The sequence below is a fragment of the Watersipora subatra genome, chromosome 10 (assembly GCF_963576615.1).
Source record: "Watersipora subatra chromosome 10, tzWatSuba1.1, whole genome shotgun sequence".
Taxonomy (NCBI): Eukaryota; Metazoa; Bryozoa; class Gymnolaemata; order Cheilostomatida; family Watersiporidae; genus Watersipora; species Watersipora subatra.
The window spans coordinates 4,498,805-4,511,930 of NC_088717.1; the positions used below are offsets into that span (position 1 = coordinate 4,498,805).

At 33.8% G+C, this 13,126-nt stretch overlaps 1 long non-coding RNA gene across 1 annotated transcript; it reads left to right on the top strand.

The window, feature by feature from the left end:
- Positions 1-3,424: 3,424 nt before the first annotated feature.
- On the top strand, positions 3,425-5,347 carry LOC137406471 (uncharacterized). The gene is made up of 2 exons (XR_010979879.1): positions 3,425-3,696; positions 4,862-5,347. It is a non-coding gene; the product is annotated as an uncharacterized lncRNA (long non-coding RNA).
- The last annotated feature ends 7,779 nt before the right edge of the window (positions 5,348-13,126 follow it).

Here is a 13,126-nt window from a genome sequence, read left to right on the forward strand (position 1 = left end):
TGTTGTGTGCTGTTCAAACAATTTGAAAGCAAAATCAAAAAGCTATAAAGGTTTTTAAATGTAAAAAATGAGTAAGTGATGGCCAGCTACAGTTTTTTTGCTACAATGATTACAATGAGAAATGATTGAACACTGATACAATTATACGAAGTGAGAAAACAAAATAAAAATCATGAATGGGCTTAAATAATAATAGCAATGGTTACACAGAAGTGTGTGTGTATAAAAAGGTTACTGCTGTAATCGAAGCTATCGTATTCCAAACATTGATTACAACGATACTGGTACCTCTCGATACTGGTACAAACGAAAAAAGATACCGGACTGTTTTTGTCAAATGCTTTGTTTGACCGAACAGAGGGAGAATGTAGACGCAATTCCTACTTGAAATAATACATCAGTCTATGTGTATAAGTATTAAATTTAATAATGTAGTTCTTAGTGATCGCAAAAAAGAAAAACAAAAAATCACAGCTGTTAATAGTACATTTGAAATTGAAACGTTTCACTTTAACACTGTAAATTAAACAAAATAGGTAATGAACTTTGAATTAACTTTTACAAATTGTTAAAAAAGCAAAACAAATACAAAAGGTAATTTAACTAATAATAAAAAGTGCATTCGGATTTAGCGCTAAAGATACCGTAGATAAAATAGCTAAGAGTGGCAAGAACGACTTAGCTGCGCGTATATTTGCCAACTTGCGGTTGCAATCTTTGTGAGTTGAAATCTATCGCAGACCGCATTTTTCATTTCTAGATTGATATAGCTATAAACAGAAGATAAACTTTGAGATTTATATAAATGTATTTATACAGTGGAAATAGTTTAAGTTAATTTGAGTTATTTTTCATTATTAATGAGTTATCTTTATAATATCTACCAGCTTTTTATTATTTCTTATAAAACTACAATGTTTAAAGGACACTTCAGAGTTTTTTAAAAACATTTTAGAATATGATTGTTGCTTTTCAAGTGCAGTTAAACTTTAAGAATGCAGAATTAATTTGTTTCATAAATTGTTTGAGATCGTAAAAATATTACCACAAGACTTTATGATCTATTTCCTTATGCAACAAAAAATACTACTACAACAGTAATAATATATTAATGAACACTGGTGATAATCACAGATAAAGATAAAATAGATACATCTTGCTAGTGTAACTGTAACTTACGGACTCAATTGGTTTGGTGTGTTTAGTCAAAGTTTCTATAAGTCAACCCTACTGAATCATATTCTCGAAGTAACAATCGTTACTACTACTTTATTTTTATGTCCACCAATATATTTGTTTACAGATCATACAGAGCCTCACCAGATTGAGTCAAAGATAATGCAAAAAGTTTTCATAATGTAAAAACATGATGCAAAGAGTTTTCAAACAGAACATAATGTAATATTTAATTATGGTTATTTAAGCGAAGTCCAACTTCTCAACGTCCGCGGTGTCTGAGGAACAAAAGAGTAAAATATAGGAACATGTGTATGAAAGCTGTGAAAGCTAATGGCTATTGATTAACATACTGAAGAATTACATCACCAAGCTTGTACAACAGCTGTCAGCAAAAGTTCAAACGCGACCGTCATCTCCCCAAACAAATCCTTGACTGAAATGGCTATTTTAACAGCCATACAAAATCCTCATTTGCATCCCCTACTGATAACCTTGTATGTTAGCCCACCATATTTTCAGCCAAGTCTTTAAAGCTAGTATAGTAATTCCTCGCTACTTCGTAGTTCACCTTTTTGTGTTTTCAGTGCATTGCGGGTAAATAATATTCTTTAAAATGCTAAAAAAACAGAATATTGAAATAAAATGCATAAAGTACATAAATCTGTCTTATTCTCTAGCCTCATGGAATTCTTTCGGAAGCATCCATGTGCTAGCAGTCATCACAGTTTGCTACGTACTTTCAAATCAGTTTGTTATGTACTTACAGAGCAAATTTATATGGTAGAGCTATTGTAAGTAGGCCTACATATTTTCTAGGTTTCTTAATGAATTTTTTGCAGTTCATCCCCGCCTCTTTTTGATAAAAAAATGTTTTGTAGGTTAATTCTTCTGCAACCAAAGTAATTTATTTACCGGGACAATTACACATTTGGTACAACCTACTAGTTGACAAGGACACATATAACTTGTTACAACCATTGAACCGCACACTCTACAAAACAAACTCTTTGATACCAAATTAATCAGCATCATGATTTACAACAGCTGATGCCATAAATGTGCCACAAATGTGTTGCCGAATGAACTCGAAATTTTTGGCCATTTTTGCTACAATCGTGAGAATTTTGAAGTCGGGTGATTTGCCGATATTGTTACAGCTTATGACATCATTATTACTGCTAATCCCTCTCAGTAGTACTATTGTCTAATAAAAAGCATCAAAAGTCCATTGATCTGTAATTAGTGAATATTGGTCTATTGACTGGCCAAAACTAAGAAGAAACTGTGATAAAAATGAAGCTTATGCAAATCTAAACTATAATCAGGATGGGTTGTAAATATATTTTCTATTGCCCAACACATGCAGATAATTGTCTCCTTTTGTTTGAGTTCAGATACAATAGGATAACTTATTAACAACTCACTGGTCAGAAATGTTTTGTATGAAGCCTACTAAAGTCACATCAGGCGGTTATTTGCAAACGCTTTGCTAAGCCGCGCCACGGCGACTTTCACGGTATTGAACGAGTTGATGGAATACATTTTGTGCAAGCGTAAATATGCGCAGGATAGATAAGACAGGCAGCTGTTAGTGCTATACCCATACATATGCTCCAAAACACTGCAATTAGATTGATCAATGAGACTTGGCAACAGCTGATTAAAGACCAAGGGATAGAGACACTTGCTAGCTTTTCTATAATCGTTATCGAAGCATTAGCGTTGTAGATTACAGTCAACACCTTATAACAAGAAACTAATGTACCTGTATTTCTATTATATCAAATTTAAAAACACTGAAAAAAAGCTAAAATTTATGAAAAAATTGAGAAAAAACCATTACTGTAAATATTAATATTATGCTTTACATAATAAAATATTACATAATGAGATATTCTGCTTTACATATTTTAAATAATATAGTTGATAAATAGTGCAAGCAGAGCGTATAGCATTTACAAAGCAGTGTGCACTGGTATAGTTTTACAACTATTCTATTAATGAGATGAAACTATCTTTCTAAATAAAAAGCTACATGTGATGCACGCTAAAGACAATGTACGTTCATTGTTCAAATTAAAAAAAAATTTCACCGAGTTGCCGTAGGTATGAACTAAAGGTTTGTTTCAGTTGATACAAAGGAGTTGACTGTGACAATGTTTTCTTTACTGCCAAGCTCTAATCGTTTATAATTAAGGCTCATTGCTTGGCAACTTTCTCACCACTGCATATACGTTGAGCATACACCGAGAGGAGGATGGAGTTTCGGTGGATGGACGGTGTTTAGATCAGCATGGCTAGTTGAAGTAGCAGTTAGTAGTAGTTGTTGTCTTAGTGCAGTTAGGATTTGCTTGGCTAGTAAACAGTTGGTTAACTTACCAACTTCACGAGTACATACTACTTCAACCCTTTTTTTCTCTCGTTCCTTTCTTCGTCTCTTAGCTTTGGAATGGAGTCTTCTCCGGTCCAAAGTTGAACTGCTTTCAGTTACTGGAGCCAAATCTGGCTATCATCAAGGTAGGTCGCCGCTAGTTTGGTTTGCAGCAATCAACATGCGCTAGGAGAACTTATATTATTTTAATTGTCAGATTAAAGTGTTTAGGGCATCTTAATGTCTTAGAACTGTAAATATTAATATAGATATATTGTTATATGTTATTAACGTTTATGTGTTAGCAAACTGTTAGCCCAACAAGCTGATGTTGACTGTGTATTGATAGTTGTAAACATGCATTTTCAAATTTTCACGTTTTTAGTTGGTTGACTTTATACAGGTTGACATATATAGTTCCACAAAAACTTCTGTTTGAAGAAGTGCAAGTAAATATAATTCGTATGCATCAGCCGCTGCTAATATATCGCAGATGAGGAAATAAATTTTTCCTTATATTTCTACACTTGTTCAAAGGTTTTTTCTTAACTATTTATGCCATGTTATCCGTTGTCCGCTAAGGATAGCCACAAAACTACGCATGTAATATAGTTGTGAGTATATCACTAGGGGCTTTCCTGTTTAAGAGTAGATTTGTAAACTTATTCTATTCTGTCTGTGAACTGCAAAGAAATTTATAAGTAACGTGATTACTATATGTAAGATATTTTCTAAAACATAGTTGGTATTGATAAGTACACATTCGACGATTTCTGAAGAGCTACCATGTTCTGCTGTCATGGGTTTGCTATCTTTATGTATCTTGCAGCTTTCTTTTTGGTTGTTGTTACCAAATAACAGTTAATTTCAAATGGCTACTTATAACAGCAAATTAGCATCTGTTATTATAGTTTTAACCTTTCTTGCGTATCTAGGATATCCTAAATTTTCTGAAGTCCTACAAGAGAACACGACTAATCATATGGTACCAATGATAATGTTTATCAACGTGCAGTGTGATATTCTTAACTTCATGCAATGTGTGTGTTGACAGGCAGCAGATTTGAAATATCCCTTCCAATGTTAGCTGGTTGGTGGTTCACGGTTGGTGGTAAATAGAACTGACGCATGAAAGGTCAATGACCCTTGTTGGTGTATTCTTTACTTAGCTGATTAGTTGTTCAAAGGTACATCTAATTTTATAGCTGAAGACTTGCAAGAGGGGAAAACTTCCAGTGCGTGTTTTTATTAAACACCTGGGAGTCTCAAGGCTTACTGATTGCTAGTTATAATAGGTGTTGTATGTTGTAGCTTTCGCCGGTGAGTGACAAGTGACAGCAGGTGATTGTAAAAGAATACCATCTGATCAAATGAATAAAACTGTCTATACTGTACTCAGCAAAAATTCCTTCAGAACAGCTGTAACAGTGTGAATGTTTAACAAGAGATAAACTGTTACAAGTGACAGGACGGAGATCCTTTTGATGTAATGAATTCATGTTGTTTCTATGAAAATGGCCAGCTCTTCAGAAATCACTAGCTACGCCCAGACCTTGAGCCAGCCTTTTCTATCATATTAATCAAGTCTAATTTATTTTAGTTATATTAAAAGGGTTAATTGTATATTGTTTTTGTGCTCTTAGTTGAATATGATGGTATTGATGTGTTATATAGTGATATGGAAAGACAAGAGAGGATAACTTACACATATTGTCACCATATATAACACAGTTTCATTAATTTCTTCCTGGTGTTGTTCAGATTTTATAAATTAAACTCAATTCTACAAAATTGTAATATTTTGACTTCTTTATGTGTCCCTTCTTGGTCATAGCTGGTAGCTATATGTGCTGACTTTCCAATTATGGATAGAGATGATTGCAACTGATGAAAACCATATTGGCATCCACTCATTGTTAATCTTACACCTATGCTGCTGCTCTCTCTCTCGTCAAATATACTGAAACAAACAATAAAGTTTTCGACCTTGTCAGAAGTAATCCAGTTCATTATTTAGGAAAGGTGTGGTATAGCCTTTAGTAAATTAGTATATCAGTTCAGTATGACAGCAGTTATTGATTACAGTAAGATGACTACGATTAGACAGTAGCTAAACCAAGTTGGAATAAAAATTACTTGTGTCTGAATATTATTTATTTGAAAATAATTATTTATCTAAATAATGCAACTGGCATATTATTGGAGTGTTAAGTTGTAGTACCAAAATAAAGTTATTCAGATATTGAGTTAATAAAATTGGTACTAAGGAACTAAATTATATTTATTTGAATATAATCAATAATTCAAATCTGAAATCTAAATACTTGTTCAAAATTCTCCTGGATAGTTATTTGGTTGTTGACCACATTATATTCTCATACAGGTGTCTTATACTGTTTCATTGATATTTGTGATTCATCTTCTCCTTAACAGAACTATATACCAGCTTTTCCACATTTTATTGAGTACAATAGCAACCGTTTTGTAGATTATTATACTACTACTCTAATCACTGGTAGATAATCTCATGAGTTATCCAACAACAGATTCAATCATGAGGAGACAAACTCTCTTTTGTCATTTTATAAATTTATCAGAGATGATCATCGTACCATCTATCAATAAATAACTTGGCAGCCACAATGCTGTCAAAAGTATAGATGTCTATTAGCCACTGTTCACAAAACAAACTTACTTAATACAAAATCAGTACAAAATAAAAGGCAATCTTAAGTTATTTTATATATTTCAAGTAGTTTTTGTAAGTTATTAGCACAATGGTAGGAAGTGTGTATCTATATATATAAAAATGTAAGTGTCTCTCATTTGTAAGTCCAGTTATAACAATAAAGTTTTAGGAGTGAAAATATCACTTAGTACTAGAATTGAACTTGGACACCCAACCCTACAGACATGCGTGTCTATCCACCACACCACACGACTTGTCACTCTATGAAATAATTGTGCACATACTTATTACAACCACCAACTTTCAATGCTGATTACCCTAGGACACTTATATTTCGCTAGTATTTAGTTTCGTGAGTAGCACACAGAGTAAAATTTCGCTGTAACTTAATTTCGCGGATCTGATGAGTGCGAAAATATAGTGATGTGAAAATTAATGCAATAGAACAAACATATTTGGATTCCTCAGGTCCAGTTCACTAGTAAAAATTTTTTTTCTATTTGTGACTAGTTTGTATTTGTGAACCGCGGGTAGAAATGTGTGGGCGAGATCGACAATGCAACTTGATCGCTTGCTGCTATTTGTTTCTTGGACTATCAATGACCTCTAGGTCCTTGCCCTTGCTGCCGTGACTGATGTGGCACCAATATTATATCTCAAGTATTTATAGCATGCGGTGGCCATGGCCCAAGGCTGTTATTGTTTTTGGTTGGTAATAAAATTCATCGCTACAATAATTATTATTCAATTTTATGACTTTCCCTACCAGACTTTCATCCTCATCAGTTACAAATTCAGTGACTAAACTAATATCATCATCTTCCTCGTTTGTCTTGGTTTTTCCACAGGCCCGTATTCCCTGGGGCGGCTGGCCGGTTGAGCCACCCAACTTTTCAGGAATTTTTGGCAGCTAAGTATAGTCAAACTCGGAGAACTCGCCTTGGGATAAAATGTAAAATTTTATCACGAACACTTGGTTAACTCGAATGGATTTGTTTGGTCCGTTCCCACGTAATGATAACCTGCTTTAGATAACTCGACCTCAATATCATTAACTCGAACAGTTATTTGCCCAACGGCTACGGGAACAATTTCTATCGCTGTAGAATATCACTTTATTCCAAGCCAGAGAGATAAACGTTAACTTTTAATAGTTCTTGGGAGTCATTATTATCATGATTGGCAAAATATTTTTGTTCACGACTTTTATAAAGGTTTGCAAAAGGTCACGTTTTACCAAACATCCGTTTGGCAATGGCCCAACGAAAGCGTAAAAACCTTCGGATGAACTAAAAAGAAAATCGGCAAAATTGATCTTTGTTGAAACGCTCAAAATAAAAAAGATGTTTTTTTTCTGAGCATTTCAACTGCGGTCAAGATTAGCCTATTTTAATCTGAAAACATCCTAGCAGTCACATCACCTAAAACAAACAAATATCAAATAATAGAAAAAATGTTTATACTTTCCGATAAAATCTTTTAAAAATTTATGTGAGATGCCCAGTTGAGGCCCTACATGAAAGAAACCTGTTGAGGGGGTTGATACCGCCCCTCCAAACCCCCAGATGCTCATAACTAGTCGCCTAACATTAGCTGCCTCAATTTGCAACCAGGGAATACAGGCCTGCTTTTTCAAAAGAACTTGTTATCTCAATTTGTTTTGCCACGCTGCTCAGTCGGCGTATTAGCTATAATGAGTTTAGCAGAAATTGCTCAATGAGCCCAACCACACACAAAGGTTACCTGCATTTCCAATATGAGGATTTTATTGTAGATATCAATGAACAAAGCTATTTAATTTCGCATTTTCGCTCGTGCGTTATGATAGTTTAGTTTCGCTCATGAAATTTTCGCGAAATGAATGACTCTACGAAAATGCGAAAGTTAGATGACGCGAATACATAAGTGTCCTAGGGTAGTTAAAATATCACACTTCATGCTTCATCTAGTACGCTTAAAGATAATGATAGTGTGAGGGATCATGACACTTTTTTTTCTAGCGCTTGCGCAAGTTTTAATAGTGGCTCTTATTATAGTAAAGATTTAGATTAGCTTAGGTTACTCAAATTTATTGGGTAAAGAAACTTAGTCAATTGAAAATAAATTTTCTATGCACAAACTTTTTTATTACCCGGACAATGCCGGGCATTTTCTAGTTGCCTATGAGGTAGGCTATGAACATGCCAATGAACATGTACAGGATATATTTAATATTTACAATTGAGCATTCTGTAGTTTTAATCATCTTACCTGATTCTTTCCATATACGAGCAACTTTTGAGTTTTGTTTTGAGTCTTGGATTATTACAATAAATCTATTCTGAAAAGCTTACAGTGAAATGGTTTGCGCAATCATTAACATTTTTTCAAAATCCTGGCTGAATCTGAAAAATTCTTTTTAGTTTCTTATCAGAGTAACATAACAAAAGAAGGAAGAGGTTCCTAAATCTTGTTAGCACGGAATGGTAACAGTGCTTAACTAGTGAAAATAACTGGAAATGCTGATAGAACAATAATTATAAAAACAGCAGCACTAAGGAATATAAGCTACTTTGATAAATAATTGAATAGCTTATAGAAAGAACAAATTCTAAGCTAAGTTTCTGATTCTCAGTCTACTGCAATAAAACAGTGAATCATCTATTATCAACTCTTTCAACCTACAAAACAATTACTTCAGAGAAAAGTAACAAGGTCTTATTGCTTGGAGCACAAACAGGAACACGTGTATTCATCCAGCAAGATCTGTCACGTTTCTGACATTTACGCCGAAGAGAGCAGCACGTGTTATTCGTGTAAAAAGGTGTAATGACAACTGAAGCCTACAGGGCTTTCTGATCAATAGTAAATATTACTCACGTAATGCAAATAGTGCGAAAGGAATATTGCGCGAACATACCCAGTGAGAATGTTGTACAGGTGTCATGTGATAATATTCTGCAGGTGTTGATTATTTTGCATACAGCAGGTCTCTGCATTTCCATCGACACATTTCCCAGAAGGACTACTGATCTTGGTTATACGATAAAGATTGCTGCTATCAACAAAACTTGAGTGATGTACTAGCTTGTTTGCATATGAGTTGCTAACTCTAAAACCTTTAGGTTGCTTGAGCTACATAAAGGACTTGACAACAACATGTCTAGCTAATTCTTGCTGAGGTCTATCTAAATACAGCAAACCCCTGGATCACAAATTTTTCGTTTTATGCTTCTTTTGCCTTACAATGTGGCACATGATGTATCTCATTCTCCTGTTACAGCATTTTATTTGCCTTACAATGTGGCACATGATGTATCTCATTCTCCTGTTACAGCATTTTATTTGCCTTACAATGTGGCACATGATGTTTTTCATTCTCCTGTTACAGCATTTTATTTGCCTTACAATGTGGCACATGATGTATCTCATTCTCCTGTTACAGCATTTTATTTGCCTTACAATGTGGCACATGATGTATCTCATTCTCCTGTTACAGCATTTTATTTGCCTTACAATGTGGCACATGATGTTTTTCATTCTCCTGTTACAGCATTTTATTTGCCTTACAATGTGGCACATGATGTATCTCATTCTCCTGTTACAGCATTTTATTTGCCTTACAATGTGGCACATGATGTATCTCATTCTCCTGTTACAGCATTTTATTTGCCTTACAATGTGGCACATGATGTATCTCATTCTCCTGTTACAGCATTTTATTTGCCTTACAATGTGGCACATGATGTTTTTCATTCTCCTGTTACAGCATTTTATTTGCCTTACAATGTGGCACATGATGTATCTCATTCTCCTGTTACAGCATTTTATTTGCCTTACAATGTGGCACATGATGTTTCTCATTCTCCTGTTACAGCATTTTATTTGCCTTACAATGTGGCACATGATGTATCTCATTCTCCTGTTACAGCATTTTATTTGCCTTACAATGTGGCACATGATGTATCTCATTCTCCTGTTACAGCATTTTATTTGCCTTACAATGTGGCACATGATGTTTCTCATTCTCCTGTTACAGCATTTTATTTGCCTTACAATGTGGCACATGATGTTTCTCATTCTCCTGTTACAGCATTTTATTTGCCTTACAATGTGGCACATGATGTTTTTCATTCTCCTGTTACAGCATTTTATTTGCCTTACAATGTGGCACATGATGTATCTCATTCTCCTGTTACAGCATTTTATTTGCCTTACAATGTGGCACATGATGTTTTTCATTCTCCTGTTACAGCATTTTATTTGCCTTACAATGTGGCACATGATGTTTTTCATTCTCCTGTTACAGCATTTTATTTGCCTTACAATGTGGCACATGATGTTTCTCATTCTCCTGTTACAGCATTTTATTTGCCTTACAATGTGGCACATGATGTTTCTCATTCTCCTGTTACAGCATTTTATTTGCCTTACAATGTGGCACATGATGTTTCTCATTCTCCTGTTACAGCATTTTATTTGCCTTACAATGTGGCACATGATGTATCTCATTCTCCTGTTACAGCATTTTATTTGCCTTACAATGTGGCACATGATGTATCTCATTCTCCTGTTACAGCATTTTATTTGCCTTACAATGTGGCACATGATGTATCTCATTCTCCTGTTACAGCATTTTATTTGCCTTACAATGTGGCACATGATGTATCTCATTCTCCTGTTACAGCATTTTATTTGCCTTACAATGTGGCACATGATGTTTCTCATTCTCCTGTTACAGCATTTTATTTGCCTTACAATGTGGCACATGATGTATCTCATTCTCCTGTTACAGCATTTTATTTGCCTTACAATGTGGCACATGATGTATCTCATTCTCCTGTTACAGCATTTTATTTGCCTTACAATGTGGCACATGATGTTTCTCATTCTCCTGTTACAGCATTTTATTTGCCTTACAATGTGGCACATGATGTATCTCATTCTCCTGTTACAGCATTTTATTTGCCTTACAATGTGGCACATGATGTATCTCATTCTCCTGTTACAGCATTTTATTTGCCTTACAATGTGGCACATGATGTTTCTCATTCTCCTGTTACAGCATTTTATTTGCCTTACAATGTGGCACATGATGTATCTCATTCTCCTGTTACAGCATTTTATTTGCCTTACAATGTGGCACATGATGTATCTCATTCTCCTGTTACAGCATTTTATTTGCCTTACAATGTGGCACATGATGTTTCTCATTCTCCTGTTACAGCATTTTATTTGCCTTACAATGTGGCACATGATGTATCTCATTCTCCTGTTACAGCATTTTATTTGCCTTACAATGTGGCACATGATGTTTCTCATTCTCCTGTTACAGCATTTTATTTGCCTTACAATGTGGCACATGATGTTTTTCATTCTCCTGTTACAGCATTTTATTTGCCTTACAATGTGGCACATGATGTTTTTCATTCTCCTGTTACAGCATTTTATTTGCCTTACGGCATCAACAAAAATGTTTCTCGAAATTCAAATTTGGCGATCGGTGCGCTGAATACATCGGAATAACAAAAGTACTAATATACTATTCGCCAAAATTCCCCCACAATGCCTGAAAGAAATATGATGCTCACTCTCTCTCAACTCAGAATTTTTCATGTTTCGTACATGCTTGATATTGCGGGAGTGAAATGAAAATGAATGAAAAGTAAGCAAAAGTGAAAATTTATTGTGCATTTTAGCGTTTAATATAATATTTACTATAAACTTTAATTTACTATGCATATATAACTATATATATATATATGTATAAATAACTTGAAATGGTTAGCCATGGATCTTCCGATTCATAATGGCATCAAAGGAAAACAGAAGAATCAACCATAATCATAAGCAGATCATTACTATTAAATACACTAAAACTACTGTAGGTAACTATAGTTAATAAGGTTAATCTTCTATTCTGTTACTAAAATATATGTACAGGTTGTATATAAAATTTTGATGTTTTTTACTGGAGATGTTTGCATAAGATAATTACTATAGGCTTCTATAACCCTTTATACAACTTTTTTGTCTAACGATGCCAACACAGGAATGCATTAATTAATGAATTAATGTTGCATGGCTGCGGTTCACTTTATTATACTTTAATACCTTCAATCTGTGTTTGTGAACATGAGGGTTACTGCAGAAAAATGAATAATGGTATTTAACGTAACCGGCACCCTTTAAAGTTCTAATATAATTTAACAATGTTGCTTGCTGGCATGTATGAGCCATTCATGCATCAGTCAAGCATGAGACAGCATGTGCAAAGCAGCATGTGCACGGCAGTATGCGCCAGTTACCAGGCACCAGTTGATACATGGCCAATGTTTAACGTAAAAAAAACATATATATTATATCTAAGTGTTTGTTACAGTGTTCTGTCCAGCTATAGCAATAAAGTTCAGGTTTTAAGAATGAAAAGTCTGCTTCACATGTAAACTTGGAACCCTTAGGTCTGTAAACTGGCAAGTTAATCCAATATACAAGCATATACAATCAATATAAGTACATACAAATATATAAATATTAATAATAGGCTGAAATCTTGTAATGTTTTGCAATAACAAAGAAATATAATTTACTACTATTAAAAAGGGGAAATAAATAGGCTTATATATCTATTTTATATATCTATTTTATACATCTATTTTATACATCTATTTTATACATCTATTTTATACATCTATTTTATACATCTATTTTATACATCTATTTTATACATCTATTTTATACATCTATTTTATACATCTATTTTATACATCTATTTTATACATCTATTTTATACATCTATTTTATACATCTATTTTATACATCTATTTTATACATCTATTTTATACATCTATTTTATACATCTATTTTATACATCTATTTTATACATCTATTTTATACATCTATTTTAT